Source organism: Lissotriton vulgaris, chromosome 3_1 (assembly GCF_964263255.1).
Source record: "Lissotriton vulgaris chromosome 3_1, aLisVul1.2, whole genome shotgun sequence".
NCBI classification, from domain to species: domain Eukaryota; kingdom Metazoa; phylum Chordata; class Amphibia; order Caudata; family Salamandridae; genus Lissotriton; species Lissotriton vulgaris.
The window spans coordinates 1,963,643,140-1,963,665,477 of record NC_141689.1 but is presented as its reverse complement, the minus strand read 5'-3'; positions in this window follow the sequence as shown (position 1 = coordinate 1,963,665,477).

Genomic DNA, 22,338 nt, shown 5'->3' with positions numbered 1-22,338 from the left:
ACACATATGTTTTTCTGCTTTCCTGTGCCTCAGTCTACAGAGGAACAAGATGGCTGCCAACAATTACTGTTTTGGAGTGTTGACAGACATTGGCAGCCAATCAGCATGCAGCTCGCGCACGCTAAGGGCCGCGCACGTTCAAGGACAGTGCAAGGACGGTGCGCGCACGGGTGCGCACCGTGTCCCGCCCATAGATATATAATTTGAAAAAAGTCGATTTTCTCAACAATTACTGGAGGGATTTTCACCAACTATACAAAGGGCACTTCTGCATACCAGGCATTACCATTTTGCCAAATTTGCAGTAATTCCATTCAGCCGTTCGGGCTGTAGCTGTGTCTAAAGTTCCAATGGAAAATTGCATTGGATTCAATTTCACATTCAATTTTCTCATAAACTACTGGAGGGATTTACACCAAACATACAAAAGGCACTGCTCCATACCAGTCCCTACCATTTCGCCAAATCTGGTGTAATTCCGTTCAGCCGTTCGAGCTGTAGCCTTGTCAGAATGTCCCTATGGAAATTAGCATGGGGAAAACACGGTTTGGGACCCCCTTTTTTCTCGGCCCCCGCTTGACAAATCCCCCCGAAACTATCAGGGAAGGAGCGGAGCGCAGCGAGGCAAATTTAAGGAAAATTACAGGCAGATCCCTCAATCGGCACCAAAGTTATTCCCAATAGAATGTTCGGCATTTCCTATGGTAACTAGGTCCTAACTATATATACCTACTGGCTATCGCCAGTAGGTAATATATATATATCGCCAGTAGGTAGTTATAGTTAGGACCGTGTTTCTATTCAAAAGCATTTTTTCTTTTCCCAATAACTTTGGCGCTGGATGACGAATCTTCGCAAAATTTTCAAATCGCGTGGGACGCTCTGGTCAGCTCCTATCTTGAAAGTTTCAGGGTGATTTGGCAAGCGGGGGCTGAGAAAAAAGGGTGTCCCTAAATGTGTTTTCTCCATGTTAATTCCCATAGGAAACTTTTGACACGGCTACAGCCCGAACTGCTGAACGAAATTACACCAAATTTTTCAAAAATGTAGCCCTTGGTCCAGAAAGAACTCTTTTTGTTTAAAGGTGTAAATCCATTCAGTAGTTCCTGAGAAAAAAAAAAGAGTTAAACAAATGCATTTCCCATAAGAAACTTTAGACACGGCTAAAGCTGGAACTGCTGAACGGAATTCCACCACATTTGGCAAAAAGGTAGTGATTGCTTCAGGAAGCATCCTTTTTTAAAAACAATTGTGTAAATCCGTTCAGTAGTTGCTGAGAAAAGCAAAAATAAATGTTTCGATATTTAGAGGCGCTGTAGATACGCGCACCCTCCCGATCACAAGCTTTATTCTAATTGGCTGGTAACACTCCAAACCAGGAAGCGTTGGCAGCCATCTTGTGCCTTGGTAACCGAGGCACAAGAAAATAGGGAAAGAAAGGCGTAAAATAAGAAAAGGGGGCAGGGTAGAAACACCCTGACCCCCTCAGCCTGCTCAGGGGGTACCACAAGGACCCCCAGGGCCCAAAAAAGCATAAAAAAAAAAATTGTCCGAATTCACTCTGGCTGCGGGAATCCGGCTGAGAAAATAACAAAAGGCTTCGGGACCGCCACCCCCTGGGGCTTTTATTGTTTAGTTTGCTGGGGGACATTGCTCCCCGCTGCCCCGGGGACCACCACACCCAGGCTTTAAAAAAAAAAACACCTATGTGGGGGGGGGGTCTCAGTGCCCCCCACATGCCCGGGGACTGCCACCTCTCCGGGGCACTAAGTATTGAAATTCGGGGATCTATAACGGACTCCCGAGCCCCGGGGACCACCACTCGGAGCTGTGCAGATGTTGGGAGGGGAGTTGCAGGGCCTCCCTTCTGGAGCCTGTGATGGCCCTGGGGACCACCACCCACCGGGGCTGGCTCCTGCAGTGTCCCGGGGAGCCCACCCTGGGACACTGCTGTTTGCTATAACAGGGCGGTAGCCGTGTGGCTCCCCCCCTGTCATAGCAAACTCTGGGTTGAGTTTTGAAAGCGAGAGCAGGAAACCTGCTCTCGCTTACAAAATCCAAACCAGATTGCTTTTCCAAACGGGAAGCTGCATGTTATCAGATTCCCATGTGGAAAAGCAATGCCGGCTCCCGCAGGACGCAGGGAACCGGCAGGGACCACTGGGGGCATTGGGGCTCCCCCCACGGTCCCCAAAGGAGAGTGCCTGGGGATGGGGTTCCTGGGGCCAGAACTGGCCCAGGAGGGGGGCCAAGTGGACTCCCTCCCCTGTGTATTAAAAAAATTAAAAAAGAATGGGAGGCCAGGCCCGGGGGATGGGGTCCATATTTGGCCTGAGGAGGGAAGCCATGTGGCACCCCTCCCCCAAAATATTAATAAAGGATGGCCAGGCCCCGGGGCCAGAAGTGGCCTGGGAGGGGTACTGCACGACCCCCTCCATCAAAAAATAATAATAAATAAATAAAAAAGGCCCAGCCCGGGGGATGGGGTCCCTGGGGCTAATAATAGAGGCCTCAGGAGGGGGGCCACGCAGCCCCCCTCCTAGATATAAAATAAAAAAAATATGGTCATGCCCCAGGGGATGGGGTCCCCGGGGCCGAAATTGGCCTCAGTAGGGGGGCCACACGGCCCACTTCTGATGTGCATTTTTTTTTTTTTAAAGGGGCAAGGCCCTGGGGGATGGGGTGCCCAGGGCCCAAAAATAGGAAAGAGGAGGGGGCCACACAGCCCCCCTTCTTAAAAAATAAATTAAGAATAGCCATATTCGGCTAGGTCCCGCCTCCTCCCGGCAGCACTCAGCAAACGCGCCCCCTGTCTAGTTGTATGTTGGGAAATTAACTCCCCTTGAATACTGAGGGTCCCTGGGTGCCAACTAGCCCACCAGGTACCTTCAGTAAGCAGCACAGACCTGCGTTGCAGAGAGGTGTTCCAGACAAAGTCCCTTTTTACACCTCTCTGCAATGGAGATCTGTGGCGCTTACTAGAGGTATCTGGTGGTAAAAGGTAGGCTAGTTGACCCCTAAAGGACCCCCAGCAGTGAAGGTGACGTCAATCCTCATTCAAGAGCATGCCAAATAGCGAGGTTGTAGAGTGGTGGGCAAAGTGGGCATGCCCTGGTATGAGTACTTACCAATGCTGCTGTGTGGGACTGACTGGAGGTAATATTTTGGGAAGTTGGCCCCCAAGGAAGTCCTTGGGGGCCAACTACCCCTCTTGTTACCTCCAGTAAGTCCCACACAGTGGGTTTGCTAAGACGTCTTCGGAGGCCAAGGCCCCCTTTGTCTACCAATCAGCAAACTGGCCTCGTGGCAGACTTCGGGATGGGGGTGAAGTCCAATTTAGCCCTGAGGGAGTTTGCAGAGCAAAAATCCCTCCTGGTACCTCCTGTAAGTCCTACACAGAGGAATTCCTGGGCTTTGGTTGGACGCCCTGCACCCTTTCTCCACCACTCTGCAAACGCGAATACTAGTTAAAGTAGCATATTTCTGCTCCTCTGACTTAGAGGTAGTTTTTAATGCCCCTGCCCTATTATGTACTAGGGGCTTACAGAGGTGGTCATGCTAATCACAGGGGTACCCCAACGTATAGTGTTCCCTAGTGTATGTAGGTGTTTTCACTGTATTCTAAGTGTCTTTTAGTATAGCACTGGGTCTAGGCCTGGTTAGTTAGAGTCAGTTACCACCAGTACCTGTCCGAAAAAGTTGTGGGCCCAGGATGATTTTGCAACAAGACCTCTTTCTGCTCCTCTGTTCGTTCTGTCTGCACACGTCTTGCTTCTTCCTTTAGATTTTTTCGTCTTTGAGGACTTCTGTTGCTTCTTTATGCATTTCTTTTGCTTCTTTCTGTGCGTTTTTCTTCTTTCTTCACATGTCCTACCTCTGTAGGCATAGTTAGAAATTAGCATTTAAAAATCCTTTGAAATTCACTTAAAAAACCATAGGTTTCAGGCATGCTATAGTTAGAAATTAGCATTTGAAAAACCTTTGATATTCACTGAAAAAAACATAGGTTCCAGGCACGTAATAGTTAGAAATTAGCATTTAAAAAACCTTAGAAATTTACTGAAAAACCCCATAGCTTTCAGGGGCGTTATAGTTAGTTGGACATTTCACTCGTACAAAACCATAGAAATTCCCCCATTATAGTTAGTATGCTGTACTATGCACTGTACAGGATACTACAAAATGGAAAAAATATGAAAGCATAGTTTTTGTACTTGAAGAGCCCCATTCAGTACTAAACCTATACTTGATAGAATGCGCACACCCTCTACACTTTTGTGTAAAAGTGCGCATGTTAGTGCACAGCAGCCTAAAGGGCACTAGCATTGGGTAAAAGAAAACAACACCATATCTTAGCAAATATTGTGCTGTTTTCCTCTCACCTTTTGGCGCAATGCAGCGCAGCAACTATGGTTGCTGCGCTGTATTGCTCACGAGTGTAGCTATTAATAGTGCAGTAGGTGTAGTGGCACTAGGGCTCTCTAGGGTTTCTTGCCCACCGGGCCCATAGCAGCCCTGCTATGCCACCGCCTTTGCGCCAAAGCTAGTGCTTGAATGTAAGGCAGATATGTAATACCGATAATACGGAATGTTCTCTTTCAGACTCTACTGATCGAGACATGGTTTGAGTATTGTCAACCACTATGTTAATTATCATAGTTTATTCAACAAAATATATAAAAAATGCAATATTGTATGCTTTTCCTTCTTCATTTCCCTGGGCACTCACATCTTGCATATCTAGAAACAAGTCCTTTTCAGTTCAAATCTCTAAATCAACTGGTAGCAGCAGGAGTTAAATGCGCTCCTTGGAAGTAGCTGCTTCTCTGTCATTGGGGATTTAAAGATAGCTCTAGCCACGTGATCCATCACTTTATGGTTTACATTTCATCAGTGCTCTTTTAAGACCCTGACAGGTATGACCTCACAGGTCTTCAAAGGTCAAAACGCGGCCACGGATTGTAATAAACTATTACCATCCTGACATGTCTTTCGCCCACATTTTTTCAGGACTGCCACGGAAGTGATTTAGCTTCAGCTTTTGACGGTGCTTCTACTCCAGTCGTTCTGCAAATAGCAGTCCTTCCGTGTCACAAATTGTCTCCAGTTCATGCTCGGGGTTTGCAGCAGGTATATGAATTCTGTGAGCCTTAAATGACCGACATTAGGTCAACAACTGTTTGTTCAAATATTAACCTGACTCTATAGTGCTATAGTGCTAGGTTAGTTAAAAATATCAACCATGCACCTGACGATGACGTACAAAATGTGGCTTACTGTGGAATTCTATTTTCAGTTGTAATGACATACATTATTTTTTATTTAAAATTCGTCAAAGTAATTTTCAGAAATTTCTATAAATAATTTTTATTGGGTTTCTCAAGAAAAAACAAGAACAGAAATAAAAATAAGGAAAATCACAAATTGGCATGCGTTGAAATACAACTACAAATGAGATTATAAATGATAATTACAATTATAATAGGAAGAATTATAAAAGAAGAATGAATTACAAAGAGGTTACAAATTAAGTGGCATTTGGAATTGCAGTTAGGTTAAAGCCACAGACGGTCCTCGTTGTCAACACTTTTATGTAGACTGACCATAAGGTCACATGACAGACTTACAATTGCAGATATAAATGTTTGTACAAGAAGCAACGTCAACGATATAATGTTAGAACATCCAGCACAGTGGTATAGTATTCATAACCGCATATCCTGTGTACAATCTTAACGTCATTCTAGAAAGTCAAAACAACAAGTAACCTTCACATATTCCCCCATATCTTATCTTTGGTATTATAATAAAGACATCATGAGGATAGCGTGAAGTTTGTCCAATGTGTTACCGTCCCTTTGTGGGGGGGGGTTGGGGGGGGCAGGTGAGAGGGCAGAAATGTCAATAGCATATTCCTAAATGAGGCATTTCTAACTATGAAGTGGCTGTGGTGTCAGGGTCACATTACTGTGTTCTACAGATACATTATAAACTCCTAATGCAGTTCCCTGCCCTGTTTGGCAGAAGGCAGCAAAGTCTGCTTCTTCTTTAACAATGAGGACTTGTGGAAAGGCAATCCACATCTCTGGAAAATGTGTGAAGATTACCAGGAATATTTTCATGTTTCAGGGGATGGATAAAATCTGTGGGTGAAACAGTAGCGTTGCGCCAAAAAAGAAGAAATGCATATTAATATTTCACAATGTATTTGGGAACATAATGAACCAAAGCCATGTGCTAGCTTTCATAGTGAGCATTTTTGTTTACAACATACCTGAATGTTGTAAAAGCAAACCAATCGAAGTAACCTGAGCCCCCTGATCACCATAACCACATCTCTCTCCAGCTCCTTCGCGCCTTCTGATGAGTCTCTACTACTCTAACACATATCTCTTATCATCTCTCATGATGTTAGGTTCTCAGGTCCCTGAAGACCTCTACTTAGCCCCTCTTCTGGTGTTTGTGGCAGTGAGACAGACCATACATGTACCTACCTCATTCATTCATAGGAGAACATTGAGCCTTCTCGTGGTGAGGCTGAGTCAACTGTGCTGGAAAACATCACTGCAAAACGCGGCTACCAAGATATCTACAGTTCAGTCCAACATTCAACTCAGCTCAACTACTTATACAGTAAGTTAGTACTGCGGCCATGGCAGCTGCGATTCTCGCCCTAGTTATTCTTACATTTGTTTTACTTCTGCGTACGTTCTCTTTGCCTGGAAATCCAAGCTGAGATTGAACGTGTCTGATATTTCTAGAATGTGGATACCATGAATACCTCTGAGGCGGGTAAAGTGAAAAGAATCCCCTATCGTACGAGGTCTTTACAAACACAAAGGTTATATCTGCTAACTTAGGGGCTCATTAGGATTGCGGTTAATCCACATCCTCCGTGCCGGCGGAAGCCACTGCCGGCCCGGGGGATGCGGATTAACCGCTGCGGACTGAAAAAAGACCCCCCGCCAGATTAGGATGGCTGGGGGATCTTTTTTCCGTCCGCCTCTTTTCCGCCGCGGTCAGCTTCTGACCGCGGTGGAAAAGCTCTAACATGGCTGGCGGTGTCTATCAGACACCGCCAGCCATATTAGGATGTCAGCGGTCCTATGCCTTTACACGGCGGCATTTCCGCCGTGGAAAGGCATACAGACTTTTCTTTGGGTGCCCGTTGCGGGCCCCCAAGGGTGAAGGGGGGGGCGGTGGGGGGTGCACATGGGGGGTGCCTGCAGCTTCGTGCACGCAAAGGAAAACTTTTTTTTAACATTACGGCGTGTGCTGCTTCAAGCAGCATCCGCCGCAATGTTAAAAATACAGGATGTGACTGCCAGGGTGGCGGTCACATCCTAATTGGCACGGAGGGCTGCCCCTGCGGACGGTCCCTCCTCCTCTGGGGGTCCGCCATCCTAATAGGCCCCCTAATTTGGTTGATGGCATTTACTATGTAACAGTAGTAAAAGCACTGCTCGCTTGGTTAAGTTCTAAATTCAGACTTTAATGCTACTGATATGTGGTTCTGTAAACTACTTAGAAGAAGGTAGTACATTTCAAAATGCTACCAAACACCACTGAATGAAGAAGTTCAAAGGTAAAGGCAAGCATTTACATCTTGCTGAAGACCTATCAGGTGCAGTACTGTCTGCTCTGTGTTCCCACTGTGTTTTTGTGACTGATTTAGAGGGAAATAATGCTTCTAACTAGTATTTGCGCCCGTTTCCACAGACAATTTCAAATCCATTTCAAACAAATAGAGAATAAAAGAAAAGGATTCAAAGTTGATGTGGGTTTAAGTAAAAACGAAGTAACTAATTTAAGGCATGTTATTGTAAGTAATAAGCTCGATTAAATACTTCCAGTCACCTTAGAATTCCGGACCACTTCTTCCTTGCACGCCTGAAAAAAATATAATCTCTTCTTCATTAATAATGCCACAAAACCTGCTTGAAATCAAAGAATGTTCTGATATGAGTCCTCCTGGAGTGGAAACGCTTGTACTTCTGCTCACGACATAGAGTGGCTGCCCAAAAATAATCCTTACAATCTCCCCTTGTAAGAAAAAACCAATTTTGGATACAAAGTAGTAAATACATTTAAACCCACTGTAGGCCTTCCATGCCTGCCCTAAATTCTGCAAAAAGTAGTGGAAGGCCAGCTGCATCTCCTAGAATGGGAGAATATTTTACCACACTTTAATGTCTAAGTATATCACAGAGACCATCCTGATTGTGGTTTTATAAGATACCTTAGCAGTGCTTAATTTTAACCAGTGCTTTCTGGTGCAGGGCACCTTCACTTAACTGTCAACACCAGGGCATGTTACAGTCAGTCACATGGTGGCCCTCTCTGTCTAATTTAAATAATTCACAACAACAGTTGTTTATCAAATCAATAAACATTAAAAATGACTATTGGCTGAATCGTCACACTTGAAGTAGTGTGATAGTTAGTAGTTATATTGGTACTTCCATTGGCTGTGCTGTGAGGGGCAATGTGTGGTGCAAGCTGCAGTGGCATCTTCACTGTGTTTATTCTTTTAGACAAGCCTGGTGTTTGCTGTATTCTTGAAAGCACTTGCTGCAAAGTAGTTTTAGTGTTGTAATTCTTTATTGAATTTTCACATCAAATACACAGGAGAGGTGAGTACAAAATAACGACTTTCAGTCATCGGTATATTATCTCCCATTTACAGTAATGAGGGGAAGCCTCAGGTGTTTGATATTTGGCCTACATAAAAAACAAACAATGCTAATCTGGAGTGGAGGGCGGGGTAGGGTAGGGTTTGGGGGAAGGGGGGGGCGATGGAAGAGGGACATCGGCGTGCCTGGGGAATATGCACGGGGAGCTCTTGTACCTTTCACTCTGTGCTGTGGCGATCCTTCATTTTCAGGGTTAATGTCCGTGGGCGGGGGTCGAGTGCCAGGATCGTTGGGTGTTTCTTGGCGCCTTTGGGGTCACGATGTCATAGCAGAAGAGTTACTCGGTGGGCCTTATCCGGGATGCTAGCTTCCTATGAGGGTCTAAGAAGGGAGCAGGAGGGTATCCTGGAAGAAACGAGCATGTTAGAGGGGGGCGGCCTTGCCTGAGTATTATGTCCTACAAGCATTACAGGAGGTGCTATGAGCAAATCCAGTTTTTGGCTAGCGCAGAAAAGGCTACACGCCATGGTGCTGGGCTGGGTTTGGTTTCCTCTGCTGGGAAGAAGGGTCGTAGAGAGTGGCTGGGGGTCATACCCCTTGACTGCACTGTTCCCTGTTATCCCCTGGTGTGCACATCCTCTGTGGATTCGTAATAGTCTCTCTATCCTCAGCGGTCTCCTTCAGTTTTTAGAAGTGGGTGGGGGCCATTTGGTCACCATCCAAAGTAGAAAGGCCGTGAGTTTAGGGGCAAGAGCCCACAAGATCCTTTTGGTGTGCCAGGGGGGAGGAGGTGAGGTGTAAGGGGGTAAGAATATAAAGGAAAAAAAGGGGGGAAGAGAATAGAAAGGAAGGGGAGGAGAAGAGGGGGAAAGATAATAGATGAAAGAGTGGTATCCGAACTTGTCCTGTCTCTGTGACTATTTTGAAGGGATGGGATTGGTGCGTTTAAAAGGATTGCAAAGTCACTAATCATGAAATGTGAAGATTGCGTAATAAAGATGGTGTGGAAGTGGAGACAACGGGTCCCCAGCTGCGTAAGGAAATTGTGGTGCTGTAGTTTTATGTGGGGGGGGGCATACGTGGTAGAGGAGCTGCAGCAAAATAACCACTTGAATATATATTTGAATAACTGAGGTGCCAGATTTCAAGTGATGGTGATAGGGGGTGGGTATAATGCAGGTCCTAGGCATGGGGCAGAAGGAGGCTCAGGCCCCCTGCGTGGTGTCAACGGTTTTCATAAATCGCATCTGTGGACAAAAAGGAAGTCCAAGTCTGTAGTAATAGGAGGGATTTGTCCTGCAAATTGTAGATGACCCATTTGTAGGATGCGAGTTGGACCATGGCCATGAGCCACGACACCTGCGCCGGTGGGGTCGAAGCCCTCCATTGGCGCAATATGCAGAGCTTGGCCGTTGCTTTTACTGTATGAAAGAGGCGGCGTTGAGGTCTTGATAGTTCTGGTGATTGCCGCATATCGTGTGTTGGACTTGGCCCTTTTTGCAGGGTCATCCCTGAACATTTTGCCTTCCTCCTGTATTTTGTCTAACCTGTTTTCTTTTGGTTTTATGACTCTGGGCACTTTACCACTGTTGATCAGTGCTAAAGTGCGTATGCTCTCCCTATGAAAATTGATGTATGGATTAGTGATTCCATGATTGGCTTGTTTGGTTTACTTGTCAGACCCTAGTACAGTGCACTGAGTGTGCCCAGGGCTTGTAAATCCAAATGCTGCTAGTGAGCTTGCAGCACTGGTTGTGCCACCCATAGAAGCAGCCTGTAAAAGTGTGTCCAAGGCCTTCCATTGCAGAGCCTGTGTGCAGTCTGGTACTGCCATGTTGACTGGGCAAGTGCACCCACTTGCCAATCCCTAAACCTTCCCTTTTCTTCATATCAGACAACCCTATGGTAGGCCCAAGGGCAGGGTGCATTGTAAGTATAAGGTAGGACATGCCCTGGTGTGTGTGGCATGTCCTAATAGTTAATTACAGCCATTTTCGTTTTTTTCACTATTGCAAGGCTACCTATTCTCCATAGGCCAGAATGGGCAGTTGGATTAGTAAATTTTATAGTCCAAACTGACTCAGGGAACATGGTAGAAACTCGAGTTTAGTATGCCTGAACTCAGAATGATAAAATACACCTTTTAGTGAAGTTGATTTTAACATTCTGTGTTTCAAAATACCACTTTTAGAAGGTAGGTCATTTTTTGTCTAACTATCCAAGCCTGCCTCTGCTAGGTTGTGTATTCCTTGTCTGGAGTTTGAGTGACAGGGGCTGGGGGATTCCGGGAAACAGGGTGAGTCAGCACAGTGGTGAATAGAGAGATCTGCATCTAGATGGGAGGGAGGAGTTGCACCTGGGACCGTAATAGGGCTGTGCCTTCCCTCCAAAATGCTGGCTCCATCTCCTGTGGTGCATATGATGTCTCTGCCCTGCACTGTGAAAGGAGAAAAGGGGGCATGTCAACAGAGTGCCCTAGGGCCGTGCCTTTCGTCAACAATGCTGGCTCCACCTCCTGTGGGGCGTCTGAGGTTTCTGCCCTGCACTGTGAAAGGAAAGAAGGAGTCATGTAAACAGAGTGCTCCAGAACTGGTTTGGAGTAGGCAAAGGCCCTGTTGCCCTTAGAGCACAAAGGATTTTGGGGTATAAGTATTGGGACCCTGATCCCAAGAATTGAGATCACTTTTCGACAACAAGAAGAAACCTTTGCTGAGGAGAGGAATTTTAAGTAACTGAGGAGAGACTATCTCTAAGTTGAAGTGCTGCTTGGGGGATTGGCCTGCAGTGGTTGCGTGACTGTCAAAGAAAGGAGAAAGGACTTTGTGTGCTTTATTCAACTTGGAAGGATCTCCAAGGTCTTGAGAGAAGAGCTTGCCTCCTGCTGAAGTCTCAGGGTCAACAGACTTCAACCCCCTGCTCCCCAAGAGTTCTTTGGAAGTGCCTGCTGCTGTTTTGGGCATTCTGAGGGACTGCGTGTCACAAGGAGCTGGAAGCGCGACTCAAGAGGGAGAAGTGTGTCGCAGCTGCTGCCATCGCATCGTGGATGTCGCCGCTGTAGCTGTCACATTGCACCGCCTCTCAAGAAATGTCCCGCAACACTGAAGAAGCGTGTCGCAGCCGCTGCCGTCGCATCGTGAATGTCGCCATTGAATTGCAACGCATCAAGAGAAGCGTCTCGCAATGAGGCAGAAGTGTGTCGCAGCCCCTGCCGTCGCATCGTGGATGTCGCCGTTGTAGCTGTCGCATTGCTGGTCTACGTTTTCTAAATCTGAACACCAGATCTCTAGTGAAACACCATCTGTCTGTGGCTGACCTCATTTTGGATAAGACACCAGATCTGTTGGCTGTAACCGAAACCTGGCTACAAGATACTGATGACGCCATAGTCAATCTTGCCTGTCCTCCGGGTTATACATGCTTCAGGTCTAACTGCCATTCTAGAGGTGGTGGGATCGCCTTATTTATCAGATCCGCCTATACATGTACCTGGACGGTCCTGCAGATTGCTGGATGTGAGAGTGCGCTGTTTAAGGCTTCCATCAGCCCTCAGTTCTCGCTGTCAGGGATGGTTGTTTATCGCCCTCCAGGCAGCGATGTAGCTTTTAGAGGTGCCTTTCCGGAGGCTGTGAGCCTCTTGGCTAGTGGATGTGCTAACTTTTCTATCTTGGGCGACCTAAATCTCCACTTTGATAGGTTAGAGTCTCTGGCCATCAGTGGTTTTTTGGCCGATTTAGAGGCTTTGCAGTTGACCCAGCTTATTGCTCAGCCTACACACGTGGCCGGCCACACCCTCGATCCGTTTTTTACCACTCTCTCGGATGTTCGGATTGTGGCGGTTGATCCTGTGATATGGTCTGACCACTATCTGGTGTCTGCTTGGCTTCCCCTCCCTGCTAATCCCACCATACCGCCTCCTTTGCGGATACCCCGGCGTCACTGGAACAAACTTAGGTTAGAGGACCTTCACCGCATTTTGGGTGCTGAGCCATTAGGTCCCCTGCTGAATGCCACTTCGGGCTATGACCGGTTCTGTAACTGGATTACCAGGGCGCTGGACGTCCTAGTACCCATCATCTCCAGCAAGTCCAGTCCCCGGCAGGCTAGCCCTTGGTATGACAGCGCGCTGCGTGCAATGAAGTCCTCTTGCAGACGGGCGGAAAGGGTGTGGCGTAAGTCGTACGATGCCGACAAGAAATCCATCTACCTGGCCTTAGTTAAGCTTTACCATCGAGCTATATGCAGGGCCCGGGCGGCGTTTTACGCAGCCGAATTTCGGAATAGCCTTAACCCGACTAAAACCATCTTTAAAACCATAAAAGACTTAATGGCAAAGAGAGTTCCCCCACAGTTGGATAGTTCCACTGCCCACTGTGAAGCCCTAGCCACCTTCTTTTTGGATAAAGTCAGGAAGATCTATCTGGCGTTTCCAAGCACACTGTCTCCTGTGATTCCCTGGAGCGGCTCTAGCAGCTGTCCATCGCTGCTCTCCCTCCCTACCATCTCCAATGAGGAGTTCGCAAAGTGGGCCCTGCGAGTCAAGTCTGGATCGCCTGCAGACCCGGTAAGATCTGCTCTGTTCAGGGACGCTGCTTTTCAGGGCCGCACAGCAGTGTGCTCCCTGATTAACCTCTCCCTTACCTCTGGCCTGGTCCCTGCCAAATGGAAGCAAGCGGTGGTTTCCCCGATCCTAAAAAAAACATCTTTGGATCCATCGAGACCTGAAAACTACCGCCCTATATCTTTGCTCCCTTGGCCTGCCAAGGTTATGGAGGCCCATGTAAATCGGGCCCTCACGGAGCATATGACCCTTGTGAATGTCCTGGATCCCACGCAGAATGGGTTTCGTGCTGGCCACAGCACTGAGACGGCCCTTCTGGCAATGGTTGAGCATTTGCGAAGTGTGCTCGATGCAGGTCAAACGGCAGCGCTCATTTTACTAGACCTGAGCGCTGCCTTTGACACTGTTTCCCATCGCATCTTGCTACACCGCCTGCAGGACATTGGCATCTGTGGGTCAGCTCTGCAGTGGTTCCGCTCCTTCCTTAGTGATCGCTCCTTCTGCGTTGCCACCCCTCCTTTTCAGTCCAAGTACCATCCTTTGGACCTGGGGGTCCCTCAGGGCTCCTCGCTGAGTCCCACGCTTTTTAATCTATACGTGCAGCCGCTGGCTGAGGTCGTCAGGCAATGGGGCCTTACTATGGTCTCCTATGCTGACGACACTCAGTTGGCGGTTACGATCAGCGGGGATGCCAAGCAGGATGCCCTCAGGTTCCGAAGTGGACTGAGAGAGGTGGCCAGCTGGATGAACAACAACTGTCTCCAGCTGAACGCGTCAAAAACAGAGGTGATGATCGTTGGAAGGGAAGCGGACCACTGGGGGGACGAATGGTGGCCTCCAGAGCTGGGATCAGCGCCGGCCCCTGTCCTGGAACTCAGGAATCTCGGAGTATGGCTTGACCACACGCTAAGCTTTGTGATTCATACAAAGAGAGTGGCGGCCTGCTGTTTTGGAGTACTACGCGGGCTAAGACCCCTGCTGCGATTCTTCGATGCTCCTACTCGACAGCTGGTCGTTCAAGCAATGATCATCTCGCGGTTGGATTACGCCAGTTCTCTCCTTTTAGGAGCGAACCAAGCCGAGATTCTCCGCTTACAACGAGTCCAGAACGCGGCGGCTAGGGCGGTGGTTGGTCTGCCTCGTACCTGCCCTACCTCTAACACCCTGCGGTCCTTGCACTGGCTCCCGATATGCAAGCGTATCCAATTTAAGGCTCTCTGCATGGTTTTTAAAATTTTGAGAGAGTTGGCACCCGGAATACTGAATACACTGATATCTCCCTATGTTCCTACCCGCTCACTACGTTCCCTTGGACAGTCCTTGGTGGTCGTCCCCCGCTTCAGACTTAGTCGGATGGGGGGTCGCTCCTTCCGCGTGAAAGCCGCAACCCTCTGGAATGCGCTCCCCCTGGAAATCCGCCTTTCGAATGACCTAATGTCTTTTCGAAGGGCCTTGAAAACCTTCCTGTTTTAATCGTTTTCTAGCTTTTATTGTTTCCTTTTGTTTCGGACCTAGTGTTGTGTTGTGTTTGCCTTTCCCTGCGCCAGGACGCTCCTTCGCTGGAGCAGCTGTGCGCATTAAAATGTAACTAACATAACATAACATAACATAACAGCATCAAGAAAAGCGCCTCGCATCCATGGAGAAGCGTGCCGCCGTTGGAGCTGCTGTCGTCACATCACGAAACAAGTGTGTCGCCGCTGCAGCTGACGCATCGAGTCGAGACTTCTTGCAGCATCTGAGAAGCGTGCCGCATCAGGAAGAACTTGACGTCTTTATTTCTTTGCACTGGATCTTTTCCGCAATCCATCTCTGCAACACTTTCATTGTTGAAGCGTGACGCATTGTAAGGTACATTGACTCAAAGTGTCGCATTTTTAAGATCTAAAGAGAACTAAGCTAAACCTACCATTTTAAGTACAGTAGTGTGGATTTTTGTCGTTTGTGGTCTTGTGTTAAATCTATATAAAAGAATACTTAATTTTAATATACAACTTGTGTGGTGTCCATCTGTAGTGTTGTCGCTTGATTACTGTATTTGTTCACAAATGCTTTACACACTGCCTCCGAGATAAGCCTGTCTGCTCGTGCCAAGCTACCAAAGGGGTGAGCAGGGGTTATTTTAGGAGTGTAGCCCCTTACCCTGACTAGAGGTAAGGATCCGTTTTTGTCACAAGTACCTCCTGTGGCAACTAGAGACCCCCAACTCTAACATCGTGCAGGAGGATCTTGGGGGCATGAGCAGCAGGTGAATAAGCATGGAGGCGTTCAATGTCTGGCCCATGTACTTCCAAAAGGGCTGCACTGAGGGGCATTCACATATGACATGTGTCATGTCGCAGCGAATATTCGGGCATCTCCAGCAGTTAACTTGCGTTAAAAGACCTGCTCTATAGAGTTTCATGTGGATCCAGTACCAATTCTGTAGGACTTCAAAAAGACAGAATTCCATCTGTGCCTCTCTGGTGCCCTTATCTAGGGCATCTAAAATGTCTGCCTATTCGTCTTCCTGCCACCTGGTACATAGCGTCTGTGACAGACGTTTCAAGAAGAGATGGGACGAGAGCACTCCCTACAGGCCAGACATTACCCCTTTATGTTTCCCCCACATGGGGAGATTTGTTACCACCAGTGACGTGGGCAGGGACCATGGATGGGACCCTAGGCATTGTCTCAGGCAGTGCTGCAGTTGGGTATGTTTCCAGTACTGCGCCGCAGGGAGACCAAACTCCTCTCCCAATTGCACTAGTGTTTTCAGGGAGCCATTGCTGACAAGCTGATTGAGTGTATGGAGGCCTGCCACCTGCCATGCGGGCCACGACAGGTACCGTCCACCTTTGCAAATGTCGGCATTACCCCATAGGGGGGGTTCTCATGCAGCCGGGGGTATGAGCCCAGTAGTCGGTGCACTCGGTACCAGGCCTTGCACATAAAGCATAGTATTGGGTGGTTGGTATGTCGTGTCTAGGGGCCCTGTCACATTTAGTGCAGATATTCTGTCTCTGCTGTAAGCAAGTGTCACTCCAATGACCCCCTTTGTGGTGCATTCGGAATCTCTGGCAGCAAATACGCAAGCTGGGTGAGGTGTAGAGCCAGGGCGTAGAGTTCTACCGAGGGTAGAACGAGTCCCCCCGCTAGTAGGACAAGCTTGCAGCTTGTATGCGACTACGTGGGGTTTTGAAGAACCCCATATAAATGTTCTGATCATGGAGTCTATCTGACACAGTGTAGTGAGGGGTATCTGCATAGGGAGCATCACAAGTGTATAATTAAAGCACAGGAGCATTATCATGCAGACGGCCTGCACTCTGCCCAACAGAAAGAGTTCCAGCATCTCCCATTTCTTAAAGTCAGGTTGCAACTGAGTGATCAGTGGGTTTAGGTTGTCCTGGACCATTCCTGATAGGCTTTTATTCACAAGGATACTCAGATATTTTAGTTACGAGTGTTGCCAGTGGAATGGGAGGCCATGAATAGCCACTTTCGCCGTCCCGTCTGAAATGGGAAGTGCTTCACTCATACCCCAATTGATTTTGTATACAGAGAGGGAGGAGAAATCTTCAATGATTTGGAGCAGAGATGGTAGTGAGTGGTATAGGTCTGTGAGGGCAAACAGGATGTCGTCCGCATATAGGTACAGTTTGTATTCGCCAACTGGAAGGCATATGCCTGTGATGTTGTCCAAATTAGGCATGATAGTTGCCAATGGTTCCATGGCCAGGTGAAAGAGGAGTGGCGAGAGGGGGCAGCCCTGGCATGTTCCTAGGCGAATTGGGAAAGGGTCGGATAGTAATCTCCCCTCAGTTCACCTTTGCAGTAGGATTACCGTATAGTAAGCGCACCATGGCGATAAATTGGTTGCCGAGACCGAAGTGTTCCATCACCTTGAATAGATAGCCCCATTCAATATGATTGAACACCTTCTCCGCATGGAGCGAGAGGGCGAGTTCATCCGAAGGGAGGTCTTTGGCTGTCCAGAGTGTATGTGCTAGGGTGCTCAGGTGGTTCCAGGAGAATCGGCTGGCACGGAGCCCACTTTCGAGGCATGCACCAGAGAGGTGAGAACATTGTGGAGGCAGGATGCAAGGATGCTGGCCAAGATTTTAATGTTGCAGTTTAACAGCGAGATGGTCTGGTAACTATCTCATAACAGGGGGTCTTTCCAAGGTTTAGGCAGGACAGCTATTACTGTGCTATTAGAAAGAAGGCCCAGGGAAGACCCAGAGAAGGCCCAGAGAAGGCTCAGGTTGCCTCACAGAATGTAGCCTGTAGTGTATTGACTAACTCCGCCCCCTCCCAACTGTAGAATTCCGCCTGGAAACCATCCTCTCCAGGTGCCTTATGATAGGGTAGTTTTGCTATCGCTGAAGTTATTTCTTTTTTGCTGAACTCCCTGTCCAGTAACTCTCTACCTCTATCTGAAAGGTGGGGAAATTTCGCCTCCTGCAGGAAGGTGTCCAGTTTGTCCACCTCAGCCGGCTGCCCTGGGGTGTATAGGCAAAGAAGTTTTTACCTTCAGCAAAATGTGTACTCCCTGAATCACATAAACACATTTTATTCTGATATTGAATATTTTCTGCCTTGTAAGTTGACAGACATTTATAGTGCTATGAACATATTTGTCATCTCCACATTTTCATTAATTGTACTGGTGCCAGGAGCTAGGCATCACACTACGAACATGAAGAGCTTGTAATCAAATAATTGTTCTGTAGATGGTTGGTATCAAATACTAGGCAAAAGCCCTGTAAACCATTTCACTTCTGCTGTACTTCATATCAAATGATGTCACTGCTACCCACTTTAATCATAGTTAATGAATATATCCAAGGCCACTGGAAATATGTGAATTCATTGCTGCAATGTTTTCCTCCTATTTATGGATTTAGTGCATGTTGCCACATATTCATCATATGCTGTATAATTTTGAGATTTTAACAAAAGAAAATGGTTCTAGCAGAAACAGATCAAAAGTTACAAAAAAATTAGCTCGCGTGTTACCATACAGTGTAAGGTCCTTCACAAAGGTTGACTGGTCACCTTTCTGTAACTTATTGGTGAATTTGTGTGTTAATCTGATAGGTGTAACAATGGTAAAATGATAATGTAGTCTAATCACAAAATGTGGTGTTTTATTCCTCACAATTTGCCTTTTTTGCAACACAATTTAGTCAACAGTGTTATGTAATTTGGTTTTCCCCCTGCTGCACAATTCTAATGGCCCTGAATATATCTGTGCCATCATCACTAATATGTGGGTGTGAGAAGTTGGCCTGATATATAGTGCCCACTATTCTAGTGATCACTGTTTATCATTCCAAACGACCCTTATTGATGATTGGTTGTAAGTCAACCTTATAGATCAGCTATCCTAGTAGCATGGACAAGAGCAGTCTTTAGGCTAAACTCTAGAGGGCGTGTTAAGCCAGCTGTTTTACCATCACATATACCCCTTGAACACCAAGTGAAAGGACACCACACAAGTTGTTATAAAAATAAAGTATATTTATTAATAACAAGTCTACCCTGAACTTTTTATAAGTCAGGGAGCTAAGCACAATACAAAACTCTTACGAAAATACTGCAAGTTGCACAATTAACACAAATGCCAGAGGGGCACGAAAAACCATATACTCTAAAAGTGGAATGCGAAATACTAGCAGGTAAGTAACACGATCCAGAGGCTTCAGGACCGCTAGGACTACCTTACTGAACCCTAAGGTTAGGAGCAGGAGGCCTAGGGAACTCGGGTGCAGAGTGTGAACTCTTACGCGGGATGCGGGACAAAGTCTATGGATGCTAGTAATTCTAAAGTTACTGTTTCCGGACGAATCCGACTAGGTAGACTAAAAACGAAAAAGGATCTGGACACTAGGATAGTGAACCTGTGCTGGAGCACCGAAATGCTCAAGTTACCTAGCCCAGGGGCTGCGGCGGCATAGGGTTCAAATGACGTCGGGAATCCTCGTTGTAGTCTATGGAGCCTGAAAGAAGATGTTGCTGGCAGGCGACCAGTGAAGATGTTCGGTGTGATCCAAGGCTGGATCAGTGATGAAGACGACCTGAAAGCAGAGGGGACTCAGTTCTCAATCACTAGCCCGTGATTGTGTGGGCACCAGGATGGCACCGGATGAAGTCGCCGCGATCAGGTGAGTGGGTGATGCTGGACTCTGCAGTCACACAGACCAGGAGGCGTTGTCGGCGTCCAGGCTGGTGGTGCGAGCTGTCCCACGATGGTGTCTGCTGTCGGCGATGCTGGATCCAGGATTGGAGCAACAAGCCTTGGCAAAGGCAAGCCTACGCGGTGGAGTCAAGATGGCGTCTAGAGTGGACCAGGAGGGTCCAGGGCACTTCTTGTTGTACAAGGAGCAAGGGCCAGTCTAGAGGACCTAGACCAGTGGTGAAAACATTGTGGTACCTCGTCAGGAGGGCCACTAGCCAGCGGGCAAGTGACCGGACAACGTGGCAAGCAGCAAAGGAGCAGTAGGGCCCCACGCAGATCTCGTGGATGCTGGGGGGCTGGACTTCGGTGCTGGAGCTGCTCAGGGTTGGGGCTTCTCAAACCCCAGTGCACTCACTCGAGGATCCCTCGGCGGTTGTGCTGGTTAAGCGTCGTGCTGGTCTTGAAGATAGCCGGTCCCACAGGTCTCGTTGCACCCACGAATCTCAGCTGGGCTGATGATGCAGGTAGAGGTCAGAGATGGCAGGGAATCCGGGTCTCGTTGAGCTGGTCAGTCTTGATCCGGAGGATGGACGTGCAGCAAACCGCAACCGCTTAGGTGGTGCCTGCTGGTGCAGGGTGGCTGTCTCGTTGAGCTGGTCAGTCTTGATCCGGAGGATGGACGTGCAGCAAACCGCAACCGCTTAGGTGGTGCCTGCTGGTGCAGGGTGGCTACTCCTTAGCCACAAGGGAGAGTCTTCAGAGAATGTCAAGAGTTCCTTTCGTGGAAAGTAGTTCAAGATTCAAGATTATCTAATTTGGGAAGGGGGCCCGCTCCTACCTTTATCCTAAGAAAAGGGGCTGGCACGCGACTAGGTCTTGCCCATGGGTGGGACCAGGAGGGGAGTGGTTACACCCCTCTCCTTTGTCCGGTCTCTCCCCAGCTCAGGGGCTGGGGTGCCCCTGGAACTGGTTTGAGCCGGCATATGCACAGTGAGCACCGGGGTGCCACTTGCAGTCACCTTCCTTTCAGCCCTGCCTACCTGGGATACACAAAATCCTGTCTGGGATGGTGCTGGCACCTCCCCTGACTGGAAACCCTTTGTCCGAGCCCTCCTCGCTGGAAGGACTCCCAGCAGCAGGAGGTCAGACTTGTGTCTGTGGTGGCAGCATCCATTTTGTGATGCTGAGGCTCGAGTTAACTTTAACCGGGGTTCACAGTTACATACATGTCGTGTCCCTCTAGAAGGGTGGAATGCTAACCCTGTCGCCAGAATTGGCGAGGGGTTAGTATTCCAATTCGTATGACACCTTACTCGACATGTTTTAATAATGCTATGCCAAAGTTAGCATTTGACCGCGAGGTACATAATGGACTTAAGAGTATATGGTATAGCGTTATCATGGAACAGCTATTAGGACTTGGTTCCGCAAGCTGCAAATGGGCTCAGCTCATGCCAGAGCACCATCTTACATAATTCCAAGCACTCTGCCTGCAGGATTGATAAGGCCTGCCATAGGAGTGACTGATAGGAATATATGTGTCCATTTTAGGGTTAGATATAGGATACTATATCTAAAGCAAAGGGTGATTACACCACCTTGCCCCAGCTGTAGCGCAGCCAGTTGTGTCAGATTTGGATGGCCATCCAGGGGTGGCATAATACATGCTTCAGCCCCTGGTAGGCCTTGGGTGCACCTATGCCCTGGGTACCTAAGGTACACTGTACAGGGGCTGATAAGGTGACTCAGTTTCCAATTAGATATGTACCTAAGGTACATGGAATCCATTTTACAGAGAGAGCAGTGGGCCTGGGGTCCTGAATAGCAGGGTCCCAGGTCAATTAAGTCGAAAAACCAGCAAAACACCAGGCAAAAAGTTGGGGGCAACCATAGTCAGATATCCACCTTCCTACAGTGGGTAGCTGTGGATTTCTGGCATGGGGTTAGACACCATGCAGTGAAATCTACTAAACCCAGGCATTTCTGAAAACTAGACACCAATTAGACTCTCCACTGCTCCCTTTGCATTCTGGAAATTGCAGTCCTGGGCGCGGACAACAAAATAAATCTAATACTAAGAATCAGACCGCACATCATAATCCCTAGTGAATTACTAGCATTATCCACTATTTCTGGTGTATAGTTATGATTTCCACCCTGAAAACAAGGTCCCTAAAGGTTATTTACATGGGAGTAAACATACCCCATATACAGCTTCCCCATCCACTAAATATAACCTGATGGTCTAGTGGGTTTTTCACACCCCCGGCGGCAGACTGGCCTCAGGCACCAGCTGTTTTGCCCTTGGCGAGGGAAAATCAAAAATAAATTGTTGATCTCTTGGGGGCAGCTACCTTTGGCCAGGAGGCTATTCCCCCTCACAAAAAACTGGCAGATAGGCCTAAAAAATTCTATCTGCCCCCAAGTGGGGAATAAACCAAAGGCAAATAATTGGCAAAAACGATAGTCCCCTGAGGAGAGCAACCCCTCCAAGGGGGCTGCTCCCCTCACATATGTAAACATTATCCCTGTGTCTAGTGGTTTTCCGACCCCTAAGGGCAGATTGGTCTAAAAAAATGGTAAATATATCCCCAGGGGGTGGAAACAAAAGAAAAAAGAAATTCCCTCTTTGGGTAGAGACCCATACTGAGGGGCCACTTCCTCCACATACAGAAATGTTATCCCTAGTGCCAGGGGATTTGCTGCCTCACCCCCCAACAATGGCCAATCTGCCCCAGGGGGAGGGGGTGGAAACCAAAGAGAAAAAAATTGACCTCTTTGGGGGAATGACCCTTACCCAGGGGGCAACTCCCCCACGTACATAAACGTTATCTCTAGTGTCTAGTCGTTTTCTGCCCCTGGGGGTAGATTGATCTCAAAAGTGGCTGACAAGGCCCCCAGGTAGTGTGCAAACCGAAGGGAAAAAAAATGGCAAAGGCTTCCCCAACTCAGGGGAGCTGCACAAATGGCAGTTTTTGGCAGGC